General features: G+C 42.0%; 1 pseudogene; it reads right to left on the bottom strand.

The window, feature by feature from the left end:
* Positions 1-8,033: 8,033 nt before the first annotated feature.
* Positions 8,034-27,649, bottom strand: part of LOC121034341 (keratin, type II cytoskeletal 8-like) — a 57,631-nt pseudogene continuing 38,015 nt past the window's right edge.

Here is a 27,649-nt window from a genome sequence, read left to right as displayed (position 1 = left end):
GGGAAAGAAAGAGAACCCCAAGCAGGCTTCACACTGTCAGCACGGAGCCCAACATGGGGCTTGAACTCATGAACTGTGAGATCATGCATAACCTGAGTCAAAATCAGTAGTCAGATGCTTAACTGACTGAGCCACCTAGGTGCCCTTGTTTTTTATTTTTTGGTAGACACACAAGCACACGTTTTTCTAAGGCACAGAAAGAAGGAAATTCCTTTTTGTTTCCATCTGTTCTTACTACCATCTAAAAATAAATGAGATCTGACATTTCTGATGAGCCCCCAGAGGTACAGATGTAGCTGGTTAGTGGGCCACACTTGGAGTGGCAAGGATCTAGAGCTGCAAGGTCCAATAAGATGGCCATGAGCTGTGTGTGGCTATTGAGCACATGAAATGTGGCTAGTTCAAGTTGCAATTGCTGTAACAGAGAAAGAAGAACGAGAAAATGGAGGGGAGACTTTCCTGCTCCCATTCCCTGTGTAAAGTACCCTGAAGCAAAAGAACTAAAAGTACCTACACCACACTGCATCACTCTGTGCTAACTTCACGAGGACATGTACCACCTCTGTTTCAGTGCATGAGTGTGATTCCAGCACCTGGCCTGATGCCTGACATGTGAAAGTTCTTCATAGATGTTTGTTGAATGAATGTATGAAAGAATGGAAGAACAAATCTATGAAAAAACAGTGGTGGTAACAGGGACCCCAAGATAGAGGAGAAATTCACAACAAACTCTGTATACAACTGCTTGACCTTCTCCATGTAATTTGGTAGTTGAGCTCCATGGAATAAGACCCAGTCATCTTTGAACCCCTCATAATGCCTTGCCTATCTTAGGGGGAGCTCAAACTATAAAGAAAAATAAGTGAATTCTACGGAAGGCAGAGCCGTTCCTTGAATTATTCTCAAGATAATAATATTGATAATTGTTTAAAAATAGTTTTGTATTTCTCTTAAAATTATTTTAAAAGGTTTTTTTTTTTTTTTAAATTTTCTAACTTAATTTTCACAACTTCTATTGAGGTAAGGATATTTTCACCACTGTATACACGAGGTGTGAGTATACATAGCTTAGGGAGATCACACGTCCTGCAGGGGCTCCCAGGACTCAGGAGTTTCAGGGCAGGGTCTTTGCTGCTCCACTAGGAATAGAAGAAATGGATGATCCTTCACTGACCAGAGTGTAAAGTGTTCTCAAAGACCTTGAGAATCCTTGGTTTCTGTGACTCACAAAAGGAGACATCTTCATTCTTTATTCAGAAACATTCCAAGTATGCAGATAATTCAAACAGGGCTGGGGGTGAATTGCTATCCATTTAATCATGTATTCATTCTTTCTTGATTACTCTTTGCCAGGCACTGTTATAAACAATAGGGATACAGCATGGAACAAGACAGATATTGTCCTTGATCTCTCTTGGTGCTTATATTCTAGAGAAGGAGACAGAAAATCAATAAGTAAACAGAAACATAGACAAGTTAATTTGAGATAATCATAGTATCATGAAGACAATAAATAAGGCTAACATGAGAGTCAGAGGGTGGGGAGCATGGGATGGTCAGGGAAGGCTTCTCAGAGGAGGTGACTTATTTTGTAAAATAAACTTTCATTGAAGTATAACATACATGCAAAAATATGTACACGTCAACGTGGACACCTTGATGAAATTCTGCACAGTGAACACAACCTGTTAACTAACACTCAGGCCAAGAAATAGACCATTGCCAATATCCTAGGAGTACCTTCATTCCTTCATGCGGTGACTTTTGAGTTGAGACCTGCGGGCTAAATAGGCGGCTGTGCAAAGATATAGGTTCAGAGTGTTCTCATAAAAGAGGAGAACAATTGAGAAGGCAAGAAGAACTTGGCATGTTTGAGCAGCAGAAAGAAGGCCAGTTTGTACCAGTTTGTTGATTTAGCACAGCAATATTTGAGCTATCTATTTGTAATAGGACTCTCCGCTTGGGATGGGAAAGGAAGCCACACTTTGGTTATAACTGCTGTCCAAGCCCCATCTATCAGTAAGTTGGGCTCTTAGGATCCCAAAGTAACTTGGAGCAGAGAGTCTTAGCAGGAAAATCTTTGGATATTTTACTGATTACATAGTGTTCACCACATCCAAGGAGGGCACTTATCCTAGTCCAAGCCCAACTCAGATATAGGGACTTTCACAAATATTTTATAACCTCACACACTACAATAATTCTCCTAGGTTTTTTTTTTTCAATTCCATCAACCTCCCTCCTTTCACCATGGCAACCCATTAAACAAGAGCTCCTCCTGTTATCTTGTCCAGGGCCCTGGTCTTGACATTTTATATTCCAGGATTTCATCATGACAATGTGCTTGAAAAATCCCAAGTTACCTAAACATTTGAATATAGGATGGGTTGATTTCTGAGAAGGGATGTAGGGAAATAACAGAGATAGTAGGGGTTACTTACATAACCGGAAACAGTAGGAACACTGGGGAAGTTGTTACACAAACATCTGCCCTTCAAAGCTGTTATGTACAGAGGCGATACATCAGATTGTTTTCTTCCCACCCTTGTGAAGTTTTCTGCTTTAACATTAGACTGTCCCACAAGTATTAATATTTTCTTGTATGAACACTCATTCAGAACTTGAAAAATGAGCCTTACTTTGGTGAGGTCGTCATGCCTTCACACTGGTTTGCAAATTAACCTAATTTGGCCCCCCCACTGCCTGTGCAGAGGCTCCATCTGGGCCTTGCCACCCTTTAGGGTATGTTTCTGATGAGTTCACAGTATATGCACTGCTTTCAGTGTTCATGCTGTGCTACCACGGCGGACTCTGCAGGGTGTGAGCATTCCTGTGGTGGATACCTCTGCTATAAGGGAGGCACTGCCAGGGACACTGTTCTGTGCCAGTGTGTAGATGTCTGTGGCTTTTCCTGCAGTTCTTCCCTGGCTGCTGCCCCCAGCCCTCAGTTGCCAGCAGTGTATGGAGGAGGACTGGCTTCTTTACTTCTGTTCCGCTCTGTTAGAGGGTCCCCAAGCAGAGGTGCCTGAGCTCCAAGGTGCTTGTTTATTTACAGCCTTTTGCTTGATAGAAGAGTCTGACACGATCCCACTGGGCTGAGTCAAGAGACAAATTAGAAGGACAGATACCTGGCTGAGGTCAGAATTTTCCCATCCTTAGGAGTTTCCTACAACTTAACAGGATTTTTCTTCCCTTAGGATATGTTCATGGGGTACCTGGGGTGCCAGTCAGTTGAGTGTCTGACGTTTGATCTCAGCTCAGATCTTGATCTCAGGGTTGTGAGTTCAAGCCCTGTGTTGGGCTCCATGATGGGCGTGAAGCCTACTTAAAATATGTTCCTTCTGAGGAAGCTCCTTAGCCTGTCTCCATGCAGATAGCTGTCAGCCACTTCCCATTTGCCAGCTGTGTCCAGACATCCTGATTCTCCAGACTGGATACAGCAGTAGGTCTTTCTCGGGGTGGCTCTGTAGCTTACTGATGGTTCACCATACATGCCCAGGAAGGCCTGAATCTTTCAGCCTTGAGCTGGGAGTCCCTAATCCTTGTAAAGAATGTTCAATGCTTTTTTTTTTTTTTTCTTTTTCTTTTTTTTTTCAATCAACAAAACCCTGATCCTTGTTTTGACAAGTTGTGTCCCAACAAGAAAAGATCGTTCTTGCAGTCAAACCACCTTAACATGTAAATTTCATGGGAAGTTGGATCATTTCTTTAGCTCAATCTTTGTGAGGAGAATGAGGAAAGGCAGTGGGCTCCTAACTTATCTCTCAGACCAGAATCTCACCCCTGTAATTTATCTGCTTGCATGGGGCCATTTGAGTAATCTTTCTAAAGTACTGAGTCATACCTCTTTTTTTTTTTTTTTTTTAACGTTTATTTTTTGAGACAGAGAGAGACAGAGCATGAGTCGGGGAGGGGCAGAGAGAGAGGGAGACACAGAATCGGAAGCCGGCTCCAGGCTCCGAGCCATCAGCCCAGAGCCCGACGCGGGGCTCGAACTCACAGACCGTGAGATCGTGACCTGAGCTGAAGTCGGACGCTTAACCAACTGAGCCACCCAGGCGCCCCCGTACCTCTGTTTTTAAAACTTGTGCTGCTTGCCCATCACTTAAAGGCCAATTCCCTTTCTGATCTTTCTTGATCCGGTGGCTACCTCACTTTTCTTGCCTCTACTTTCCCTACTTCCCTCTGTGTGCCATACTTCCTGTCACATCAGTCTACTCCAAGCCTGTACCTTTCCTCATGCTGTTCCCTTTGTCTGGTATACTGCCCTCTACTCTGCGTTTACTACCTGGGAAACTACTCAGCCTTTAGACCCAGCTCACATGTCCTCCTCTAAGCAGCCCTTCCCTCCTGATATCTTAAGTTGTCTCCTTACTTCAGGGAAGGCCTCCCCAGCAGGATGAGCCAGAAGGACTGACTCACAGTGTTGAAGCAGAGTTCAAGTTCTACTTAGTGGTTGGTTGTTCCTGGTGTGCCTCTCTATGGGGCATAGATTTTCTCCCTGATTGTGTTTATGAAATGCACTTTCTCTCCTTATTTGGCTTCTGGGGACAGTGTGCCATCCATTAGTGTGTAAGGGAGTTGCCTCTTCGTGCGAGATCATCAGCTCCTTTAATCCTGCTTTGTAACTAACTGGATTATGTCTGACTTTACCATGTGCCTGGAGGCTTCCTATGGGTCTCATTTCAAAATAACAGAGAAATGTCATACTAACCACCCCTCCCAGCCCCCCTCAGCAACATATTTGTTTTTTAAAACAGTTTAAGAGAATAATATTCAGGGAAGAAACAGGAGCAAAAGGGGGAAATAACCCAAAACAGCCTCGCAAATTCATAAGACAGCTAATGCACTAAGTATATCCAAGGACTCTCAGCTCCTCTAGGAGGTCTACAGGAGAACAAAAAAGGGGTTAGTTAGTGCCTGAACTGACTGGGCAGATGAAACTATTGGGTTGCCAGTGGGGAGGATCTGTTGTCAACAGGACCTTTTAATCAAAACCCAAATCACTGCTAATTAACTAGGTATTAAAGCAACAAGAGGCAGATACTGAGGGGGGTGGGCAGTAGGGCCGGGATTGGGGTGGTATAGGTGAAGGGTGGGAGGATTGAGTGGAAACTCAGAGCTGAGGCCATTTGAATGAGCCAGATTCTCTGGTCTGTGCTATTCATATCACTCCTCTGTTCAAAAACCTGCAATGCTACCTTTTTATAGCCACTTCCCTCCCAACCGTCCCTACCCCCTGGCAACCAACCACTATCCATCTCTACCATTTTGTCATTTCAAGAATGTTGTGTAAATGGAACTGTATCATCTGTAACCATTTTGAGGTAGGCTTTTTCACTGAGCATAATTTTCTGTGTATCAATAGTTTATCCCTTTTTACTGCTGAGTAGTGTCCAATGGTATACATGTACCGCTGTTTGTTTAACCATTCCACAAAAGGACAGTACAGGGGATTCTTGTGGTGGGAGTTAGTTTGTATCTTGACTGTGGTGGTAGCCACATGAATATACACATGTGATAAAATTACACAGAGCTAAACATGTACACATGAGTGCGTGCACGTGCTGGAATTTGGATAGGTGGGTGGATCATGTCAATGCTAACTTCTTAATTGTGACTCTGTGCTATAGGTTGAGAGTTGTGAACATTGGGGGAAACTGGATGAAGGATATATTGGATTTATATATATTGTTTCTTACAACTACATATGAATCTATAGTTATCTCAAAAAAAAAAAAAAACAACACAAAACAATTGGTGGCACTGTCTGTGGAACAAAGGATAAACCCTTTGGTCTGTCATTCTAGGCCCTTCCATGCTCTGGCTCCATGCTCCCCTGCCTTCAGTCTTCTCTCACCACTTCAGCAAGGCTGACCTGTTCAACATTTCCCATACCAGTCACTTTTCTTTAAAGTAAAATTTTGTTTCTTTTTAAAAATGTTTATTTATTTGAGAGAGAATATATGTGAGTGGGGGAAGGGCAGAGAGAGCAGGAGAAAGAATCCCAGGCAGGATCCAGCTTGGAGCCCGATGTGGGAAGGGATCTCAGGAAATGTGAGATCATGACCTGAATGTAAATCAAGAGTCAGACACTTAACCGACTGAGCCACCCAGGAACCCAAAACTTTTCTTTTTAATTGAAGTGTAACATTCAAATGGAAAAGGGGTCAAATCACAAAGGTACAGCTTAATGAATTTTTAAATGTTTTTTTTTTAATTTTTTTTTTTTAACGTTTATTTATTTTTGAGACAGGCAGAGCATGAACGGGGGAGGGTCAGAGAGAGAGGGAGACACAGAATCTGAAACAGGCTCCAGGCTCTGAGCTGTCAGCACAGAGCCCGACGTGGGGCTCAAACTCACGGACCACGAGATCATGACCTGAGCTAAAGTTGGACACTCAACCGACTGAGCCACCCAGGCACCCCTACAGCTTAATGAAGTTTTATAACATGAAGCCACTCATATAACCAGAACTAGATCAAGCAGTAAAACATCAGCAGGATTCCAGAAGCCTCTCTCCTCCTCCTCCTGTTCATTTAGTACCCTCCAAAGGATAATTGCTATCTGATTTCTATCCCATTGTTTTTTCCTATTTAAACTTCAAATAAATGAATTCATAGATTCATCTTAACTAGCTTCTTTTGTTCAACATTTTGATTAGATTTATTCATGTTGCAGATAGCCGTGTGTTGCTGTACTAATGTGTGAAAAAACTGTAATTATACAATTTATACATGGTACTATTGATGATTATTGGGTTATTTATGGTTTTGTTTATTTCAAATAGGTCTGCCATGAATGCTCTTTTATATGCCTTTTGCTCACATCTGTACTCATTTCACTTAGATTACTACCTAGAAGTGGAGTTGCTGAGTCATAGGCTATACACATGTGTAGCTTTCGTTGGTACAGCCAAATCTGTTTCCAAAGTGGTTGCACCAGTTTACATCCTTCCCAGCAGCATAGGGGAGTTCCTGTTGTTCTGCCTCCTTGCCAGTTTTTGGCATCAGTTTAATTAATTGTAGTCATTCTGGTGGGGTGTGTAGTGGCAGCTCATCTTTGAGGACTGGTTGCAAGAGAGTTTTCTGCTCTTTCCCCCCGCAGGAGAGTGCTGTTGCTTGTTACTCAGTGCAAGGGTTACCACTGGGATAGAGAGGTTTCCCACTTCTTCCCCAGAGGCAGATGGCTGTGTTCCTATCCCTTCTGCAGACAGAGGATCTTAGCCCGTCTACTCCTTCCCTATTGGTTTTGACTTCAAACAAAGCCTAGAAGGTTTTGACTTCTTATGAGAGAAAGTTCTGGAAAATGGGCAGTGTTTCATGCCTGCAGGCCAGTGAGGACTCTCTCTCAGCTGTCCTGCCTGCCTCAGTCTTTTTTCTGAGTACCTGGTAGAGATTGCGGAAAAGAGCTTGGGAACATGAATTTCTCTTGTGTCTGAGGTTCCCGTGGATTCTTAACTTCGTGCCAACGCACACTTTGCTCTTAAGAATTTTTTGCAGTGCTAGCTCTTTTCGTCTTACCCTCTTGCTCCAAAGAGGCTCTGGCAAAGGTGGAACAGTTCTTGCGTACTGTGTCTGTGTGGCAGGGCTTGTCATTCTTAGGAATCCTGATTGCCTTGTCATGGGCTCAAGGGGAGTTATGATTTTATAGATTGTTTGGTTTTCTCTCATTGTTGGGATAGGAGGTATGTTCTCTCGTGGCTTTCTACCTCACTGTGGGTTTTAATTTGAACTTCTTTCATGACTAATGAGTTTGAGCTTTTTATTTTTTTATTTTATTTATTTTTTTTTTTGCAGAGCCAGCTGAATCTTTCTTTAAGAAAAGACACTTGAATTGACTTTTAGTTAGGGCCATGGGCAAGAGAAGATACCCAGGCAGTAGATTACTCCTAAGGGTAGAATGAGGACTGGGGCTGAGCCTCAGGTGGGTCTCCTGTTCCCAGTCACTCCCCTGCACATTTCCCCCAAAGGCTCTCCTGTGGCAACCACAGGGGAAGGGTGACTGGGGAAGGGGGAACATCAGTGACTGCTCACTTGGATAAGACATCAGGTGACTTAGACACCAGCTTCCCATTCCAGGTCTCGATCTTCTTCCCAACCATGGCTTTGGAGTAGCTGAGCAGCGGAAGGAGCTGGAGTCCCTGCCAGAGCTGAAGCTGGACTGGAAGGAGCTCAGGCTATAGTTGAGGCCAGGGCTCGTGAGTCTATGGGGATAGACTGAGCTCAGCCTACCTGAGTATCTGCTCGTCATCTTTGCATGGATCCTCATGTTCTGCATCTCAGATTCCATCCAGCTCTCCTCACCCTCAAGCAGATCTTGATGTTCAGGGACAGCTTGATGTTCATGAGCTCCTGGTACTCATGCAGTACCTGGATCCTGTCCATACCATGTCCTTCTTGGCTTGCTGCAGGGCAGCCCCCAGCTCAGCCAGCTTGGCATTGGTGTCCTTAATGACAAGCTACCTGCACTGCTCAGCCTCAGTGATGGAGGCCTTCAGGGAAGCCCTTTTTGGCCTTTGAGGGTCTAGATCTAAGCATGGAATTGTCTGATGTTCCGATTCATCTCAGAAATCTCCATCTTTGTACGATAGGGGTTATTCCCGTGCTTCCCAGCCAGTGTCTGCAGTTCCTTGTACTTGACCTGGTACGTGGTCTCAGCCTTCGCCTGGCTATGGTTAGTAATCCCCTTGTACTGGGCCTTGACCTCTGTGTTGACGCCTTCTGGTCCAGGGAGTGGCTGTTTCCCATGAAGAGGACCAGGGAGGTGTCAGAGATCTGCGACTGAGGCTCTTGGTTTTCTTCTTCATACAGCGGTCTTAGGGAGTCAATCTTGTTGGGGAGCCACTCCAGGTGGGACTCCAAATTTGCCTTATTCATGTAAGCTTCATCCCCAGCCTTTTTGACAAGGACAAATTCATTCTCCATCTCTGCAAGCTCTTTGATCTCTCTTTGATCTCTTCCTTATGCTTATTCGTGACGTCCTCCACCAGCCCCTGAATGTTGCCAGGCTCTGTCTCCAGCTTCAGCTTCTTCTGGACTACTGTGTTCAGCTGCTGCCCAAGGCTGTTGATGCAGCTCTTGAACATGTTGTTCATGTTGCTCTGAGCCATTTTCTGGTCCTGTGAGAGACTCCACTTGGTCTCCGTAATCTGGTTCTGCTGCTCTAGGTTCTACACTTTGTTGATAAAGGAATTGTTTTGTGGAGTTGTTATTTTGGCTCTTGATCTGCTCTTTATCCCGAGTGGGCATGGCCTGGGTGTTGGAGTCTACTCCCAGCTTAAATGGGCTCAGCAGGCTCTGTTTTACTGAGACAGCTGTGATGTTCTATATACCCGTGGCCCTGCTATAGCCCCTGACCACACTCATACTGATGCCCACCTGTGAGAGGGCCGAGGAACCGATGTGGGTGTCAGGCACACTTGTGTATGAACAGCAGCTGAAGGCCCAGGGGCCAGAGGTGGACACCTTGTAGGACTTATGGGTCACCCTGATGGACACAATGGAGGCTGCAGTGGAGGTAGGTAGGCTGAACCAGACAGAGACTTTGAGGAAACACTGAGAAGCTGTTTCTAGGTGTGGGACCTTGAATACCTTTTAATATAACAACCATGTTTTGCATTTACCTGCTCCATTGCCTTTGTCTGAAATGCTTTTTCCTTTTATGCTCTGCCTGTTTCTTCAAGGGTCACTTCTAAGGTCCCTTTGTCCATGCAACTATCTCTAACCATGACTGTCTTCATTCACCTCCCCTATCAGACCTTGCTTTCTCCACCCCTCCATTTACCCAGTATTTTGTGCTGTTTGAATTAGGGAACTGGGATTTGGGGAAAGATACCACTTTTTTCTGGTTTCTATTAGTTTTCCTTATGACCAGCTAGGAGAAGCAGAGCAGGAGGGTGAGAGGTAGTATACGTGCTCAGGGTGGATTTTCCTGGGACTTGGAGAGAGGAATAGGTCACAGAAACAATTTCTTCTAAAACTGTTAAGGCTACACTTCATTTCCCCAAAGGAAGAGTTTACAGTCAGGGAATTTGTAGCAGGGTCATCTCATAAATGCCCTGAAGGCATCCTCCTGGTTTGGGTTGTGTTTTGTTCCTTGCCAGGCACTTTTCCTGGTTAATTGAGCCCAAATTGCTGAAAACAAACTTTCTCGGGGTTATCCTCATCCTGCTGGGTATCAGCTTTCCCTAAAACCAAAATTGCTGCTTAGTCTAGACCTGCACGTTTATTGTTCTATTTTAAGAGAAGCCCCAAATCCGCACCAGAATAGCAGAGGTGGCTGCTCTACACAAAACTGCCTTTCTTTATGGCATTTGCTTGTCTCCCTCACAGCCATGAACCCTTTGTATGCTGTCTGTGCCGGCAACTTCTGGGCAGACCTCAGCTGCTTTGTTACTGTCTGGGGCAGCAGCAAAGCCAGAAATTGTGTTTTCAAAGTGAGAGAAGAGAAAAATAGGATACGTCTCAGTCACAGAAAAGCAAGCCTGAATTCTGAGGGTGGTCATAAAAGACCACCTGTTAATTAAGCCATGACCAGACATACCTATCTTTCTTTTCCTCTGACTCCGTGGACTGCATTTTTCCTTTACATTTTGCTTCTCTGTCAGCATTTCTGGGTGAATTGGTGAAGCACATCAGTTTTCCATGATTCTTTTTTTTTTTTTTTTAACATTTATTCATTTTTGAAAGTGAGAGAGACAGAGCATGAGCAGGGGAGGGGCAGAGAGAGAGGGAGACAGAGAATCCGAAGCAGGATCCAGGCTCCGAGCTGTCAGCACAGAGCCCGACGCGGGGCTCAAACTCACGGACCGCGAGATCGTGACCTGATCTCGAAGTCGGATGCTTAACGGACTGAGCCACCCAGGTGCCCCAGTTTTCTATGATTCTTTCCCGTAGTGACCTCAAGGCAGTGGTGTGCTGGTAAACGTTTACTGACCAGCTCTCTGGGAAGAGGAGCCCTGATTTGCAGTGTTTACCCATTTCTGTAGTATAGATACTTTCACCACAGCTGATTAAAAAGATTTTTTAAAATGTTTATTTTTGAGAGAGAGAGAGAGAGAGAGAGAGAGAGAGAGAGAGAGAACACAAGTGGGGGAGGGACAGAGAGAGAGGGAGATGCAGAATCCAAAGCAGGCTCCAAGCTCTGAGCTGTCAGCACAGAGCCCGATGTGGGGCTCAAACTCACAAACTGTGAGATCATGACCTGACCCGAAGTGGGACGCCCAGCTGACTGAGCCAACCAGCTGTCCCATCATCATAGCTCATTTTAAGCTACTAATGTGAGATCACTGAAAATGGAGTTGGACAGAGACATACAATAGCACACAATTATATAGTGTCTCCACCATATGAGAGAAATAGATGTAAGTAACCTCAAGATCATAGATCAGTGATTGGCAAGTGATGGCCTGTAGGCCACATCTGACACATGGCCTGTTATTGTGCAGCCTGTGAGCTAAGATTGGTTTTTAATTTTTTTAAGCATTGTTAAAAAAAACAATATATGACAGAGACTATCTGTGACTCTCACAACCTAAAGTATTTAGTATTTGTCCCTTTGCAGAAAAAGTTTACTGGCTCCAGCATAGATAACAGTAAAATTTGAATTTTTTTACTGTTGGGTTTTAATATTATTTATTTAACTCTTAATGTATATTATTTAATTTTTTATAACAGCCATGTTTAACAAGCCACAAAGTTCCTCCAAATTGAATAGTTGGTTCTCATGATCTGGTAGGAGCTGACATTAGCACACCACTGCCTGAAGGGTCATTGCTTTAAGGACCTTAAGAGTTCTTTAGTCCAATATCTTCATATTATAGATGGGGAACCTGAGACCCAAAGAGGAGAATGATTTACTCAAGATCACTTGGCAAATTAGTGGCTGAGCCAGGTTTTCTACCCGCTAGTTTTGTTGTGTTTGGTCATTTGATGCTGTCTAACAAATACCCGTGGTCTCTTTTTTATTGCTTTTACCTCTTAACTCCCTGATTTCCCCTGAAGTCTGAGCTGGCACTTGGCACCCTATGGTATGCCCCAACACCGCACAGCCTGGGCTAACACGTGGAAGCACTGTCACATTGACTTAACTGTGACCCTGTTCACATTTACTGACTTACTCCTTTTTCTGTTGACTTTGAGGATATTCTTTTTCTGTCCTCTAGATTGTTGCCCTGGGTTTTTTCTCAGCTCCTGACTTTTTACCCAGTCTTGGTTTCTTCTGACAGGATAGTGTTCTTGCATCAGCCTCCTTGACCATCACCTCCCCTTTGGGGTTTGCACTGAGCACTCTTCTGCTAAATCCTTGTTCTCATCAGACTGGTACCCTGTTTTTTGTGAGAGAACCTGATTTTTTTCTGAGGTTCTATGGGTGGGGAGGGGAGAACAGAGGAAGCTGGGTTGAGAAAGAGGAAAATGCTGGTATCAGGGGTGTGTGACTAAGGTTGCATCTCCTGTGAATTGTTGAATGAGGAGAAGGATCCAGGCTGGAGACAGAGAGGGAGAGGTACAGAGAGGAAAAGAGAGAAGAGAGGGAGAGGGAGGAGAGAAGAGAAGCAAGGAGCAGAAATAAGCTCCGGGTTCCATGGCTTCCATAGTCCCATGAGGCTGGGGTGCTTTGGAAGTGTCACTAGTAATCTTATAATCAACTCCCACATACTTTGAGCTAGTCTAAGTGGATTCTTGCTCCTTGTGACCAAAATTCTTGCTCCTTTTTAAAAATTTTTAAAATTTTTAAATTAAAAAAATTTTTTTTAAAAATTTATTGTCAAATTAGTTTCCATACAACACCCAATCCTCATCCCAACAGGTGCCCTCCTCAATACCCATCACCCACCCTCCCCTCCCTCCCACCCCCCATCAACTCCTTGTGACCAAAATGGTCTCCAGTTAAAACACTGGAAGTCTCAGAATGTTTACGGACTGGGAATAGCAGAGGCCCTGAGAGCAAATGACCCTGTGAATGAGCAGGCACCTTTCCATAGGAGTCCCCTGTCTGTCCAGAAGCTATGGCAGGGTTCCAGTTGCTTTCCACTGTTTTCACCCCTCTTTTCCCAGAGTGGTTGAATGCCAAAGGATTGTTTATAGCACCATTAATGTGGTCGAAGGCAGCGGCAACTACAGCCTGATTTTGATATATGCTAAGGTTCCAAAAGAAAGCGATAAATTATAAAAGATCTTCTATGAGTGTGAAAGTAAAAAAAAAAAAAAAAAAAAAATCTTAGTTTGAAGAAACTTTTCATTTTATGTTTGTTTCTATGAAGCAAAATTACCTGTTTATTGTTAATCAACAACACCTGTGAAGAAAAAAACACCTGTAAAGAAAAAAAAAATATAGTCAAAATTGTATTTCCCTGTAAATAATACTTTCACTTTGACTTTCTGCCTGTCCATCTTTACATAGGCAAACTTTTGCACAGTTGTGTGCAAAATGATACACACATTTTTCAGTTATGGAAAGTTTCTATGTTTCTATAATCTGTGGCATTTTTCATTTCTCATGGTTGAGTGATAGTGTTTCTAGTGGACTTGCCACAGTTTGCTTAATTTATTCTATAATTGGATATTTAGATTGTTTCCAATTTTTGCTCTCATTTTCAATAATTCAGTGAACATTTTTTTATATTTGATTTTATAATCAAAATGCAAAATTCCTCAGCAAAAATCCCCAGAGCGGGATTACTGGGTGATGTGGGAAGGCTAGCTCCAGAAGAAACACTGGGTTTAGAGTCAGAGACCTAGGATTGATCTTTGATCTACTACCAGTGTGATCTTGTGCAAATTACTGCATGTCAATGATCTACAGTTTTCTCACCTGTAAACTTGACTTATACTAATTCATACCTCATAGGATTTTGAGGAGCATTGATGAGATAATCATAAGTATTAGCACATAGCATACTTGGATGAGTTAGTTGAAAGAGGATAGACATTTTTATTCTTTTTGTTCCATATCACCAAGTTCTTTTTCAGAAGATAGAATCATCAGTGACAATGAGTATATGCAGATTTGAGGGCAAACTTACCAGAATTGAATTTTATGATTTTAAAGGTCAATATAATAGACCTAATATATTAAAAGATACTGAGGGATATTCTGAAGTGTGCAAAAGAAATGCTTAGATACTAAAAAGTAAAATAAATAAATTACCACAGTACGCAAAGCACAGCATGGTGTGAAATGATAGAACTAAGAGAAAGGATCAAAGAGACTGAGGTGGGGAGGGAGCTGTGGCAGAGGAAGTCAGTACTTTTCTGATGCATCTCTGACCTTTGCCAGGTCTGCTTATGGGTGGGCCCTGCTCAATAGTTCCCTTTCCTCTAAATGAGCAGTGCACAGTTCTCTCCCTGGACCCTGGCAGATGCTCCCCAACTCCATTCTTCTCTGCCCTCCACCCTTAGGGGAGCAGATGTAGCGCGGGGAGGGAACAATGCCTACATTGTAAGTCCAGCTCTCACACACAACTCCGTGCCTCCCTCCCCACCACAGAGGCTGCTGCCCATGCTGCCAGAGCCTTCAGCCCACTCCTGTGCCCACTCAGACTCCTTCCTGCCAGACCCCAGGGGGCAGACAATGCCTGCTTGTACTCAGGCCCTGGTTTCCTTCTTGCAAGGAAGCCGACCTCCCTTTGCAGAATAGCCTTTGGCTCATCTGTGACTTAGGATGGCAGGGTTCTCTCTCTACAGCTGAGTCCTTGGCACTGGAAGAAGGGACAGTCCCCTAAATTCCAAGGGATCTGGAGGAAATGACTTGAGTCTATTCCTTCTTCTTGTGAGACTTAAGTGGTCTGGACTGTTAAATGAAGCGGAAGCATCAGAACAACTATGGTGAGCCTCATGATTCACAACTGTTCTTCTGGAAAAGTCCATAGTCTCTATAGCATGGTCCTTTTTGAGCACCCATGCTGTGGGCTGAAAAAAAAACAACTCTGCATCAGGCAGATTTAAAATCCAGTACAAAAACTTTCTGATGTGGGTAGTAGATTTCTTCTCCTTTAATGGTGCTTGATATTCTATAAAGCTCTTTCTCATCTATTTTCTTTGAGGGAGGTGGGAGTATAAACAGGGAAACTGAGGCCCAGGGATGGAGAGTAGTTAATAAGTTTGGAACTGGGACTTTGGGATCTAGGTCATTAGTCTCCTGGGCAAAATTGTGTTCTTTCTGCCACACCATACTGAGCCTCGTGAAGAGCATGGAGAGGGCAGGAAATGAGCAACCTCAGGGATGCAGAAGAGGATCCCAGGGGATAAGCCTGGAGGGACTTTGTGAACAGCAGAGCTGCCCTGGGAGGAGCTTACTGAGTAGAAGCAATACAGGACTCTGAGATTTCTTCTCAGTTGGGTTTTCACCAGAGCTCCTTTATGGTTTCCTGCAGTCACCTCTCTCCCCAGGGATCTTTGGCTTCTAGTAGGACTGAGAAGACTGCTCTGAGCTAAGCCTTTGTGAGATGCCATGGACTGAGGGCAGCTGCTCAAAACTGGATTGTAATGGCTGGAGGATCTCCGATCGCTTAGATTAGAGATCGATAGTCTATATTTTTCCCTTCTAATTGACCCTCAGTGTTTCTCCCTTCTCATCAAGTGTGATCATTTTAAAAGGAAAGTCCCCCTGCTCAATAATTTTCCATGGCTTCCCATTCCCTCAGGAAAAGTACAGTCCCTGCAAGATGACATACAAGGTCTTTGTGGGCTTGTGCTGGACCCTAGCCCCTGATCCTCCTCCCCACTACTTTTTCTCTGACTCCCACCCTGGCCCTATGCTCCCTTTTTACAAAACTTTGGTGAGTTTCCTAAAGGGAATATGCTGTTTTATGCTTCCATGCTTTTTTCCATGCTGTGCTCTCTGCCTGGAATGCCTTTCTTATTTTGAAAAAAAAAAAATTAATTTATTAAAAAAATTTTTTTTATTTGACAGAGATGGGAGTGGGGGGGAGAGCAAGCACTGGGGAGAGGGGCAGAGGGAGGGAATCCCAAGCAGGCTCCATGCTCAATACGGAGCTGCTATAAACATTGGGGTGCATGTGTCCCTTCAAATAAGCATACCTGTGTCCCTTGGATAAATACCTAGTAATGCAATTGTGGGGTCGTAGGGTAGTTACATTTTTCATTTTTTGAGGAACCTCCATACTGTTTTCCAGAGTGGCTGCACCAGTTTGCATTCCCACCAGCGGTGCAAAAGAGATTCTCTCTCTCCACATCCTCGCCAACATCTGTTGTTGCCTGAGTTGCTAATGTTAGCCATTCTGACAGGTGTGAGGTGGTATCTCATTGTGGTTTTGATGTGTATTTTCCTGATGATGAGTGATGCGGAGCATGTTTTCATGTGTCAGTTGGCCATCTGGATGTCTTTGGAGAAGTGTCTATGCATGTCTTTTGCCCATTTCTTCACTGGATTATTTGTTTTTTGGGTGTTGAGTTTGATAAGTTCTTTATAGATTTTGGATACTAACCCTTTATCTGATATGTCATTTGCAAATATCTTCTCCCATTCTGTTGGTTGCCTTTTAGTTTTGCTGATTATTTCCTTCGCTGTGCAGAAGCCTTTTATTTTGATGAGGTCCCAGTAGTTCATTTTTGCTTTTGTTTCCCTTGCCTCTGGAGACGTGTTGAGTAAGAAGTTGCTGCGGCCAAGATCAAAGAGGTTTTTGCCTGCTTTCTACTCGAGGATTTTGATGGCTCCCTGCCTTACATTGGGGTCTTTCATCCATTTTGAGTTTATGTTTGTGTATGGTGTAAGAAAGTGGTCCAGGTTCATTCTTCTGCATGTCGCTGTCCAGTTTTCCCAGCACCACTTGCTGAAGAGACTGTCTTTATTCCACTGGATATTCTTTCCTGCTTTGTCAAAGATTCGTTGGCCATACATTTGTGGGTTCATTTCTGCGCTCTCTATTCTGTTCCATTGATCTGAGTGTCTGTTTTTGTGCCATCTCCTTTTGCATTCTGAGTTGGATCTTTATGATGGTGACCCCTGGCTCCCACTGGTCTCACTGTCCATGTCACTAGAGTCACACTGGGTGCTCTCAGTTCCTGAAAGATTTATTCCTGCTTTAAGAACTTCACAATATTATTTCTTTTGTGTAGAGTGCTACTCCCTCAGTTTTGACATGCACGAGCCAGCCTGACTCTTTGTCAGCCCACCTAGCCTATGAGATGGGAAACCTTGGATTCTGGTGTATGAACTCTTTGAGCCATGTGATTGCTTACTGCTAATAAGGCTTACACGTGTGTGCCTGTGGGGTGGTCACCATGCTTTAAAAGAGTGAAGAAAAGAGAAACAAAGCATTCTGGTGTCTTGAGGAGGTATAGCAGAGGAAAGAAAAGGAAGGAAGGAAGGAAGGTAGGAATTAATCAGTCAGACTCTTATCAGATCTAAGTCCAAATTCTGGCCTCTCACTCATTAGGTGTGGGATTTTGGACAAGTTACTTAGTCTCTCTAACCTTAGTTTTCTCATTTGTAAACTGGGGTTAATAATGGTTTTTGTCTCTTATAGTTTTAGTGTGTATAATGAAGTTTAGCACAGTGTATACTGCATAAGTCCTCAACTTCATTTATAATTCATTTATTAGAAAACACAGTGTGTGTGAATATATAAGCATTTATTCAAAATCACTTCAAAATCTCTTTTCTCCCTGCTTCTTCCTTTATCTCTTCTCTCCCTTCCTCTGCCCCTCTGTTTTATCTTTTTCCTTTCCTTCCTCCTCCCTTCCTCCATTCCTCCCTCCCTCCCTCCCTCCCTCCCTCCCTCCCTCCCTCCCTTCCTACCTTCTTTTTCCTTCCTTTCATAAACTTTGTTGGATGCCTACTGTGTGCCAGGCAATATCCCAGAGTCTGGGAAAAGACTTTGGTGAGAAGAATGTGTGTTTTGTTTTCTTACCCACGTCCCTGAGTGAACTTTGAATTTGTCTATATGACTTAGTCTCAAATGACAGGCCCAGAAAATCTAAAGAGGTTAGGGGTGGTGGGGTGTGGATAAAAAGGTTCTGGGGATGAAAAGGTTTCATCTGGGTCTCTCATCTGGTCATCCCCAGATCTCTACTCTCCGCCCACTGCCCAGCAGGGAAGTCTCCACTTGTGATATGAAAATGCCCTTTCAACAGCACCAGTGTGGAAGCTCAGATGTTTGTAACAGTTGCTTAATTTCAGGAACAGAGATCTATTTTGCCAACTTATGCTCCCACCGGGCCTCTCTCTGCACAGTGTGAACTTGGAATGAAATCCAAACCACGAAGTCTTAAACTCTTGAAACTTAGCAGGGGGAAACAAAAGGGAGGGGATGGTGATTTCCAGGTTCAAAGAAAAAAGCTTCACCAGGCTCATGGATGAAGGAGTTGACCTAAAATATAATCATCCAGAAATAATATTCTGAAGATTTCCTTTACTAGAATCAGAGACCTATTGGTAAAACTTTCTTTGTAACTGAGAGATATAGAAAGGTAATGTGGGGGAATAGTTCTCCTTTCCAGAGCATTCAATCAAGAGTTGTTTTGTGATGTCACCTGCTCAAAGAAAATGTTTTCTTTTTTTGGCTAGGAAAGATCATCTGTGATCTTTAAAACGTAAGCAATATAACTGGGGATTCAAACTTACAAATCCATTTGTAATCCCCAGTTATATTGCTTACGTTTTAAAGGTGTATTTCACAATGACCCTGTCCCAAGATGAAGAGGTTTTAAAATGAGTGAGACCAAAGACTATTAGCATAGTTCAAAGCAGATTGGCCATTTATAGGCAAACTGGGATTATGAAAGGTAATTACTCTGATGTGGTATTTCCTATTCCTCCTTCAGAGTGCACCTCAGATTTCAGCTTCTCTGTAAAGTGTTCCTATTCCTTTTCCCCTCAACCTGTGTCACTTACTTCCCCTGGCCTATTCTCCTAACTCCTGTCAGCTGCCTCCTGCCCCAGATTGGTGGCCTTCTCACTAGACCTGCTGGTCACACACCCTGCCCTAATCTGCTGTCTTCAGAACCACCACTTGGGCCCCTCATAAAGCCTGAAATCTTGGGGAAAAGGGTGTGGGGTGGGGAGTTGTAACTTATCCAATGTGATGGGCGTTTCCTCATTCAATACCACTCTGAGTCAGAGGGCTTTCTTAGTCTACCTGTCTGTGTGCTTGTAGGGAGGGGAATGAGAAGAGATATGGTTCCTGCACCAGTCCCTGGGAGGGGTTGCTGGCTATGATAGTAGTTTGAAAGCTCTAGAAGGAAGAACTGCATGTGCAGAGCCTGTCCCAGGGATCAGACTTGGCTTAGCCAGCCTTACCAGTCCTTTGGTGGAGAAGAAGGAGAGGTTGCAGAAGACAGTTTTGCTTGCCTGAGTTGACTTAGATCATGGGTGTGGTGAGGCCTGGGACCATATGAAGGCTACGTGGGTGAAGAGGGGTCTCAGCAAACTGGGGGGCATGAGATTATGGTGGTTTTTTTTTTTTTTCGTCTTTTTCGTTTTAGTTTATTGTGTTTTCTGACTTAAAACTTTTTTTTATATGAGTTTGGTTGACACATAATGTGGTATTAGTTTTGGGTGTATAACAGTGATTCAGCATCTGTATAGTTATGCTGTGCTCACCACTAGTGTAGCTACTGTCTATCACCATACGATGCTATTATCATATTGACTATTCCCTAGGCTGTGCCTTTTATTCCTGTGATTTATTCATTCCATAACTGGAAGCCTATATCTCCCATTCCCTTTTACCCATTTTGCCCATGCCTCCACCCCCTTCCATCAGTTTGTTCTTTGTATTTATAGGACTTCAAAAACTGCTTCTGTTTTTTGTTTGTATATTTTATTTTTTTAGAGTCCCCATATGAGTGAAATCACATGGTATTTGTCTTTCTCAGTCTGACTTATTTCCCTAAGCATAATGCCCTTGTGAGCTTATGGTTTAAGTTCTGTTATCGGTGCCCCAGAAGTTGGGCCCATGAATCTAACTTGATAGGACTGGAAGAAGCTTCTGGAAGAGTGGGAACTAAAATCCTAGAGCTTTGCTGGGTGACAGTTCTTTAGTATGGGGCAAGAGAAGGAGAAGCTTATACGTCGAGGCAAGATCCTTCCTGCTTTCTAGCTTTGGATTCAAGAGCCATGGTTAACTCTAACACAACCCTATCTGCGAAGTCCTCAGATCTTTCTTCCAGGAAGCCTAAAGTCTGGCCTGGGCTGAGAAGGAGAGGAATGTACACTCCCTGGGCTAGGTGGTTTGGCTTCCAGAAAGGACTCTGATATGAAGCTTTTGTGGTAGTATTGAAAATGGTGGTTTTAAAACAAGTTTACAGTTTATTTGACACCACCCTTCCAAAGGTGGAGCCTAAACTGCTTTTGAATATGGGCTTCCCTTTAGACTCACTTCTAACTAATGGGACATGCCAGAGGGGTTGCTACCTGACTTCTCAGGCTAGGTTTGGAAAGGCTATACAACTTCTTGGAACCCAAGCTGCCATGTTGTAGGGAGGCTCAGGCCACAAGGAGAAGCCATGTGTGAGTACTTGAGCTGACAGGACCAGTTCAAGTCTCACCTAACAGGCAGCGTCCATTGCCAGACATTAAATGAGAGAGCCTTCAGATGAAATGAGATGAGCCCTCAGCTGTTGACCCTACCCTGTTGATGCAACCTGCCATCACCAAGTCCTACCCAAGTTGCAGATTCATGAAAGAAATAAATGTTGCATTGTTTTAAGTCACTAAGTTTTGGGGTAGTTTGTTACATATCAAAGAGGTAACAAGAACACAAAATGCCAGAGTTATCTGGCTTCTGTCATTTGTTAGACATGTGGGTATGTTGTCTTCCACCCCCCAGCAGGAGAATTATTCAGTAAATCATGGCACACTCAAAATGCACAATATCCTACAGCCATTAAAAATGCTATTTTTGAAGAACTTCTTTATAATTTTTTTTAATGTTTATTCATTTTTTGAGAGGGAGAGGGGGAGAACATGAGCAGGGGAGGGGCAGAGAGAGAGAGAGAGAGAAAGAGAGAGACAGAGAGAGAGAGAGAGGATCCGAAGTGGGCTCTGCACTGACAGCAGAGAGCCCAATGTGGGGCTTGAACTCATGAACTGTGAGATCATGACCTGGGCTGAAGTCAGATGCTTAACTGACTGAAGCCCCCAGGCATTCCTGAAGAATTTCTAATGACTTGAGAAAATGCTCTTTTTATAGTATTGAATTAAAAAATGCAAGTGCAACTCTGCATATATGCTAGAATCCCAATTTTGTTTTAAAAACATGTGCATATGAAAATAAAGGGGAACACGTGTATACGATCAAGTGGTAGGATTATAAGATATCTTTAATTTTTGTCCATTTTCAATTTTCTGTAATGTATATATGCTGTTATTATAATGAGAAAAAAATTGTCACATTAAAAGAGATTAACTGTGGCTTTCTTTTTTGTCACAGAAAACAGTGTCATTTTCTCATTCTTAATTTCCAGTTTCCAATTTTGCATAAGGGGAGACTTCATAGTCATTCTAGGAAATAGTTCCCAGTAGATAATAGTAATTGAAAAACTGACTTTATCAAAATGAATGTAATTAAGTGAGTTTTCATCAGAGTTTCAAAAAAAAAAAAAAAAGCTCTTTTGTTCTTCCCTTCTCTTCTTCTTTTTATCTTATATAAGCTTGACCAAACCATGTTTCATCATACTGAATGTCAGAGTCTTCTAAAAACTTCCTGCTTCCTGGAACAGTCTCTTGGAGCTGCCTCCGTGTCCTGCTCCGATTCCCATACCCAAACTTAGGATTTCCTTCTCCTTTAGGAGCAAGAAATATCTTTCTGGAACTGTATCTGTAAAAGGCACATTTGTGGTACAAAATTAGTCTCCAGATGAAAGCTTTCTCTCTATACAGTCCTAATTCATTGTTGTAATCCAGGAGATAGTAAATGAGTCAAATAATGTTAGATTTGGAAGAAACCCCATAGATGATCTGATTTACCTCTTTCTTCCAAAGAGTGGGAAATCCAATGGTATTCCCAAGGTAATGGCATGAATGAAGAAACACCAGCATCAGGGCCAAGTTTTTGACTGGAGACAGCAGAGCCTGCTGGAAAAAATGAGGGTGTTGCTACCAGACATCCTTGGGTTCATGCGTTTGCTCTGCTAGTTATTGACTGTAAAATTGGACAAAGTTACTTAATCTCAGTTGCCCCATCTGTAAATTGAGGAGAATAGCAGGTACCTTGAAGAACTGCTGTGATATTAGAAATACTATATTTCATCCTTCCTTCAGATGATCAAAAAAAAAAAAAAAAAGTTGCTCTTGCTAGGCTTTATTTGAGCACATAGTTTCTTCAGAGGAATCAGTTCAAGGATCACTGATACAGACAAGTATAGACCCAAGAAACAAATATAGGCATTTTCAAAGTCCACAGTTTTAAACACTTGAGTTAACAAATATCTTTCCCAGGCCAACACCGTCCTCCTCCCAAGCTGACCAGTTTGACTCTTAACGCTTGGTGGGTTGTCATTGCGCCTTCACCTCATTTGCCCCCCTAGCCAAATACCTCATTCTCCTCCTAGTGTCCATGGTTTACTTTACTTCTGTACCCATTTTTAATTAAAAATTTTTTTTAAATGTTTATTTACTTTTGAGAGAGAGCGAGAGAGCGAGCAAGTGTGAGAGAGAGGATGAGAGGCAGAGAGAGGGAGACACAGAATCTGAAGCAGGCCCCAGGCTCTGAGCTGTCAGCACAGAGCCTGTTGTGGGGCTTGAATTCATGAACCATGAGATCATGACCTGAGCTGAAGTCAGATGCTTAACCAACTGAGCCATCCAGGCACCCCTGTACCCATTTTTAAAAATAATCCTTTTCCTTCTTCTGTATCTTCTAACACATGTCAGTTACCCCAGAAAAAAAATCTCTTTTTATTTTATCCATAAATATAAAAAACTCCCTAAGTCCTAGAGGCATGTATAATATACTTATGGTCATGATTCATTTGTGTGTGGGAAAATGAAATCCATATGCTTTTGCTTTAGTGTTATTAGATTGTAATAAAACATGATTAAAAGTGAAATAACATTTTTCATCCATCAGATTGGCAAGAATAACAAATACTTATAATATCTATTATTGATAAAGGTGAAGGGAAATTTATATTATTATATACTATTATGTTAATGGTAATTAATATATATAATATTATGTACTAATGTTTTGCATCAATAAGTGATTATTGATGCAGCCCTTTTGGAGAACATTTTGGCCAAATCTGTTAGAATAAAAAATGTATTTATCCTTTATTTGGATGTATGAACAAAGAGGCATGTTCGAGAATATTTACTAAAGCATTATTTATAATAAAAAACCACAAGCGTTTCTTGGTAGGGAAATGATTAAATGAATTAATGGTTCATTCATTTTATGGAATACTCTGAAGAAGTTAAAAATAAATGTGATAGATCTATGTTTGCCAACATGGAAAGGTATCTAAGACAGTGTTATGTGAAAAGCACAAGATGGTGAACAATGTGTATGGTACGATACTATTATATAATATGTAATTACATTAAAAAATGTGGAAGGATATGCTCCAAATTGGTAAGAGTGGTTATTTTTGGAGAGGAAAGTGGGTTTTTTAGGAAAAAAAATTAAATAATTAGGATGTTTTTACTTAGAAAATTAAAAAAAACAAATAACATTTTAAAATTCAATTATGACTAAAACCCACAAAAACTCCCCATGTGATTCTGATGTTTATACAGGTTTGGAGGCCAAACTGTGTAATCTATTGCTCTGTAACAAATTACCTTAAATTTAAAATTTAGCAGCTTAATGTAATATACTTTTTAAGGATGGATTACCTAGCCCCCTGCTTTAGGATCTCTCAAAAGACTGCTCTCAAGGTGTTATCTGGGGCTGTGATCTCATTTCATCAGTCTATTGAGGAAGGCTTTGCTTTTAAGATCACTCACATTGTTTTTGGTAGAATTCAATCTCTCATAGGCTCTTGGATTGAGAGCTTCAGTTTTTTATGGCTATTAGGCAAAGACCACCCTCATTGCCTTGTCATGTGAGCCTTTCTAATATGGCGGCTTGCTTCTTCAAAGTGTGCGAGTTGAGAAGGCAATAGAGAGAGACCAGCAAGATGGAAATCAGTCTTTTGCAACCTAATCATGGAAGTAACGTGCCCTCACTTTGCCATATTCTATTCATTAGAAGCAAGTCACTAGGTCCAGCCAATGCTACAGAGGGAATGGATTCCACAATGACATGAATACCAGGATGTGGGGGATCACTGACAGCCACATAGGATCCTGCTTACCACAGAAACCACTGGCTTAAGTAATTACGAAAACATCTGAAAATGAACTTTTTTTTGTCAAACACCATCATTCATATTTTAGATTTGCTTGTTCAATTGCACTTTCTACTTTAATTATAAGAATTACTTAAATATTTTTATACCTTAATGTATTTCTTAAACAATATCTCATATTGGTTAAATATACCTTTTTGGACCAGCCTAAGAACTCTATCATCATCTAGGTCAGAGTTTCCATGGGATAATGCATTTGAGTTCTGTACAGCACTTCCACACATTATGGGGACATCATTCACTTGTAAACTGGGGGAATAGGACTGCTCAATCTAGAGATTAAGATGACCAGTATATTTTCAAATCTCTCTCAGAATTTGCTTGTAATGGGTGTTTGCTTCAGTTCACATTGCTGTAGAAATACCACCCCAAAACTTAATGGCTTAAAACAACGGCAACCATTTTATTATTGTTAATGAATTGGTGGTTGACTGTAGTCAGCTGTTCTGACCAGTTGGCTGGAGCTCAATGGCGTAGGATGACGTCACTCATGTGTCCGGTGGCTGGCAAACCGGTTGTTCAGCTGGGACAGCTCTTCTCCATATGGACTCTCATTCCCCAGTAAGTTAGCCTGGGCTTCTGGATATGGTGATCTGAAGACAAATCTCATTGGTCAAAGCAAGTTACATGGCTGAGCCTGGAGTCAGAATGGGAGGGGAACTGCCTAAGGGAGGCTGGATTCACTAGGGGTGATTACTGAACATTACTACCACAGTGTCAGGAGTTTTCAAAATCTTTTGTCACTTTCACGTTCACATTTTGTTAAACATAGCCACCAAAAGGTACAAATCTTGTCAACCAGTAAAGGAGTCACTACACTTTTGGGTCTCACTTCACAGAGTGTATCTCAGTGAAAACTGATCCAGTCCTTGTATAGCACTAGGCCAGGGCTGTTGCAGTTTGAGGAAGTAAATATGAATGACATTTCTTCCATTCATCTCTGTGCTCTAAGCTCTAGCATTGTAGCAATAAAGGCCAATCAGCATCAACATGCATACCTGGATTGCATTAACTCAGCCACCTGCAAGGAAAAAGCATCAGCAAGTAATAGTTTAATGGCATGCCCTTGACTTTCATTCATGGTCAATATGAAAAGTGATCATTGGAAGAGATCTGTATATCTTTGGTAGAATCAATGTGGAGAATGCTATTAGGAATGATTTTCAGTGTCGCTCATATGAAGTGTCAAATGATAAATTCCTTCCAGAAATTAGTATCAGGAAGATGCTTATTTTGCCTGAAAAGGGTAATCAATCAGTCTTCTTTATAAGGCAGTAAGAGTCGATAACCTCTCTTTTTTTTGGCTTTGGATGGTATAAATAGCTGACGTTAAATGTAATGGTTATTTATTTGAGAGAGAGAGAGAGAGAGAGAGAGAGAGTGTGTGTGTGTGTGTGTGTGCAAGCAGGGGAGGGACAGAGAGAGGGAGGGAGAGAGAGAATCCCAAGCAGGCTCTGTGCCTAGTGTGGAACCCAACATGGGGCTCAATCCCATGACTGTGAGTTTATGACCTGAGCTGAAATCAAGAGTTGGAAGCTCAATCTACTGAGCCACCCAGGCATCCCTAAATGTAATGTTTTATTACAGTAACTCTTAGCCCTGTTAGCTATGGCTTTTGATACACTTATTTCCCTCTCTCTCTTTACCAAATGTTATCTTTCTGTTTTAATCCTAATTTTTTGGGAATGTTTTGGGGGTTAAAATTACAAATACATGAACAAACAGATAAACATATTAAGCAATCTCAGTTTTGCTGCTAACAAGTTATGTAATCATTTAAAAAAACAATAATCACATAAGCATTTAAAAAATAATTTCCCTTATGCATAAAATGTTGAGATAAGATTGGACCAAGTGATCTTTCAAGTCCCTTTGGCACTTAATAACTCCCAAACTGTTTCTTCTGTGACTTTTTCACTTGAACATTTTATATTTTATGATTTAGTCCAGCTGTTAAGGGTCTTGAATGGCTTAGTAGAAAACGGTGAATTCCGATCTCTTTTAGTGTGGTTTAAGATTTTTTCAAATATTGTCAGTTTGGCAAAAAGTGATGGATATTGGCAAGCCATTGTCCCTTGTTGTTAAGATCCAGATGTACAGTGTTTCTAGGGAAGTGTAAAGCATATGGCACTGATTCATAGTACAGCTCATCCGCAGTGTTCATCAAAACCCACTTGACATCTGTGAAACCTCTATGGCTTGACATATAAAAAGCTTTAAGTTTGATTTGCTTTTAAAAATAACTTAGAACCTAAAAGTTAGCAAAAGGCAACCATTGACTCTCAAGTGCTCATAAATTCAACCAAACACTTTCCTAATGATAATTAGGGGATAATTTAGCTTTTATTTTTATTTTTTAAAACTTTGTTAAAGTTTATTTTTGAGAGAAAGAGAGTGCAAGTAGGGGAGGGGCAGAGAGAGAGGGAGACACAGAATCCAAAGCAGGCTCCAGGCTCTGAGCTGTCAGCACGGAACCTTATGTGGGGCTCAAACCTATGAACCGTTGAGATCATGACCTGAGCTGAGTTGGATGCTTCACTGACTGAGCTGCCCAGACACCCCACTAAATTAGCTTTTAGACACTACTCTGGTTTTCTGTTGTTTGGACTGGTTGATTTGTTGTAGAGAAAACTTTTTAAAAAGAGACTTTGGATTGGAGTTTCTTATGAAAGCCTATTAGAAAATAATATAATATATAATATATAACATAATATAATATAATATTCCTGTACAATTTATTAATTGCTTCTGTAGAAACATTAAGGAAGCATGAGTATTTGAATGTGTGTAGTCTCATAGTTAAGGGTTTAGCTGTGGATATCAAACCCCACCTCTGCCTTTCTGAGTGACAGAAAGTTACTTTTCTAAGCTTATTTCCCTAAATTTTGAAAGAGTGGCTATAACTATACCTATAATGTAGAAGTGTAAGTAAGGAGTACAGGGAAGCTGGTTAGCACAGTACCTGGCATTACACCCTTAATAACCATTAGCTATTATTAATGCTGTATTATTAATAATGTTAAATTACATAGGATTAGGTCTATTTTTACCCTTTGTCTCCCTCTTTATGTGAAAAGTTTTATTGAGTATGAAATAAGCTGAGTGAATATAGAATTGCTGATAGTTGAGTTATATATGTGTAAAAGGAGCCAGAAGATCTGGGCTTATGTCTTGATTCTTTCACTTACCAGCTGTGTCACCTTCAACAAGTTTCTTCACTACTCTAAACTCCATTTTTCAAAGCATCACGTCAGTTTTCCTGCAAACGTGGCTGGTGCGTGAAGCACTGGGCTCCCCATTGAGTCACCAACATGGTATGCCTTTTCATGAA

The sequence above is a fragment of the Herpailurus yagouaroundi genome, unplaced genomic scaffold (assembly GCF_014898765.1).
Source record: "Herpailurus yagouaroundi ecotype Mexico unplaced genomic scaffold, PumYag 160, whole genome shotgun sequence".
NCBI classification, from domain to species: domain Eukaryota; kingdom Metazoa; phylum Chordata; class Mammalia; order Carnivora; family Felidae; genus Herpailurus; species Herpailurus yagouaroundi.
This window is presented reverse-complemented; position numbering and strand designations above follow the sequence as displayed.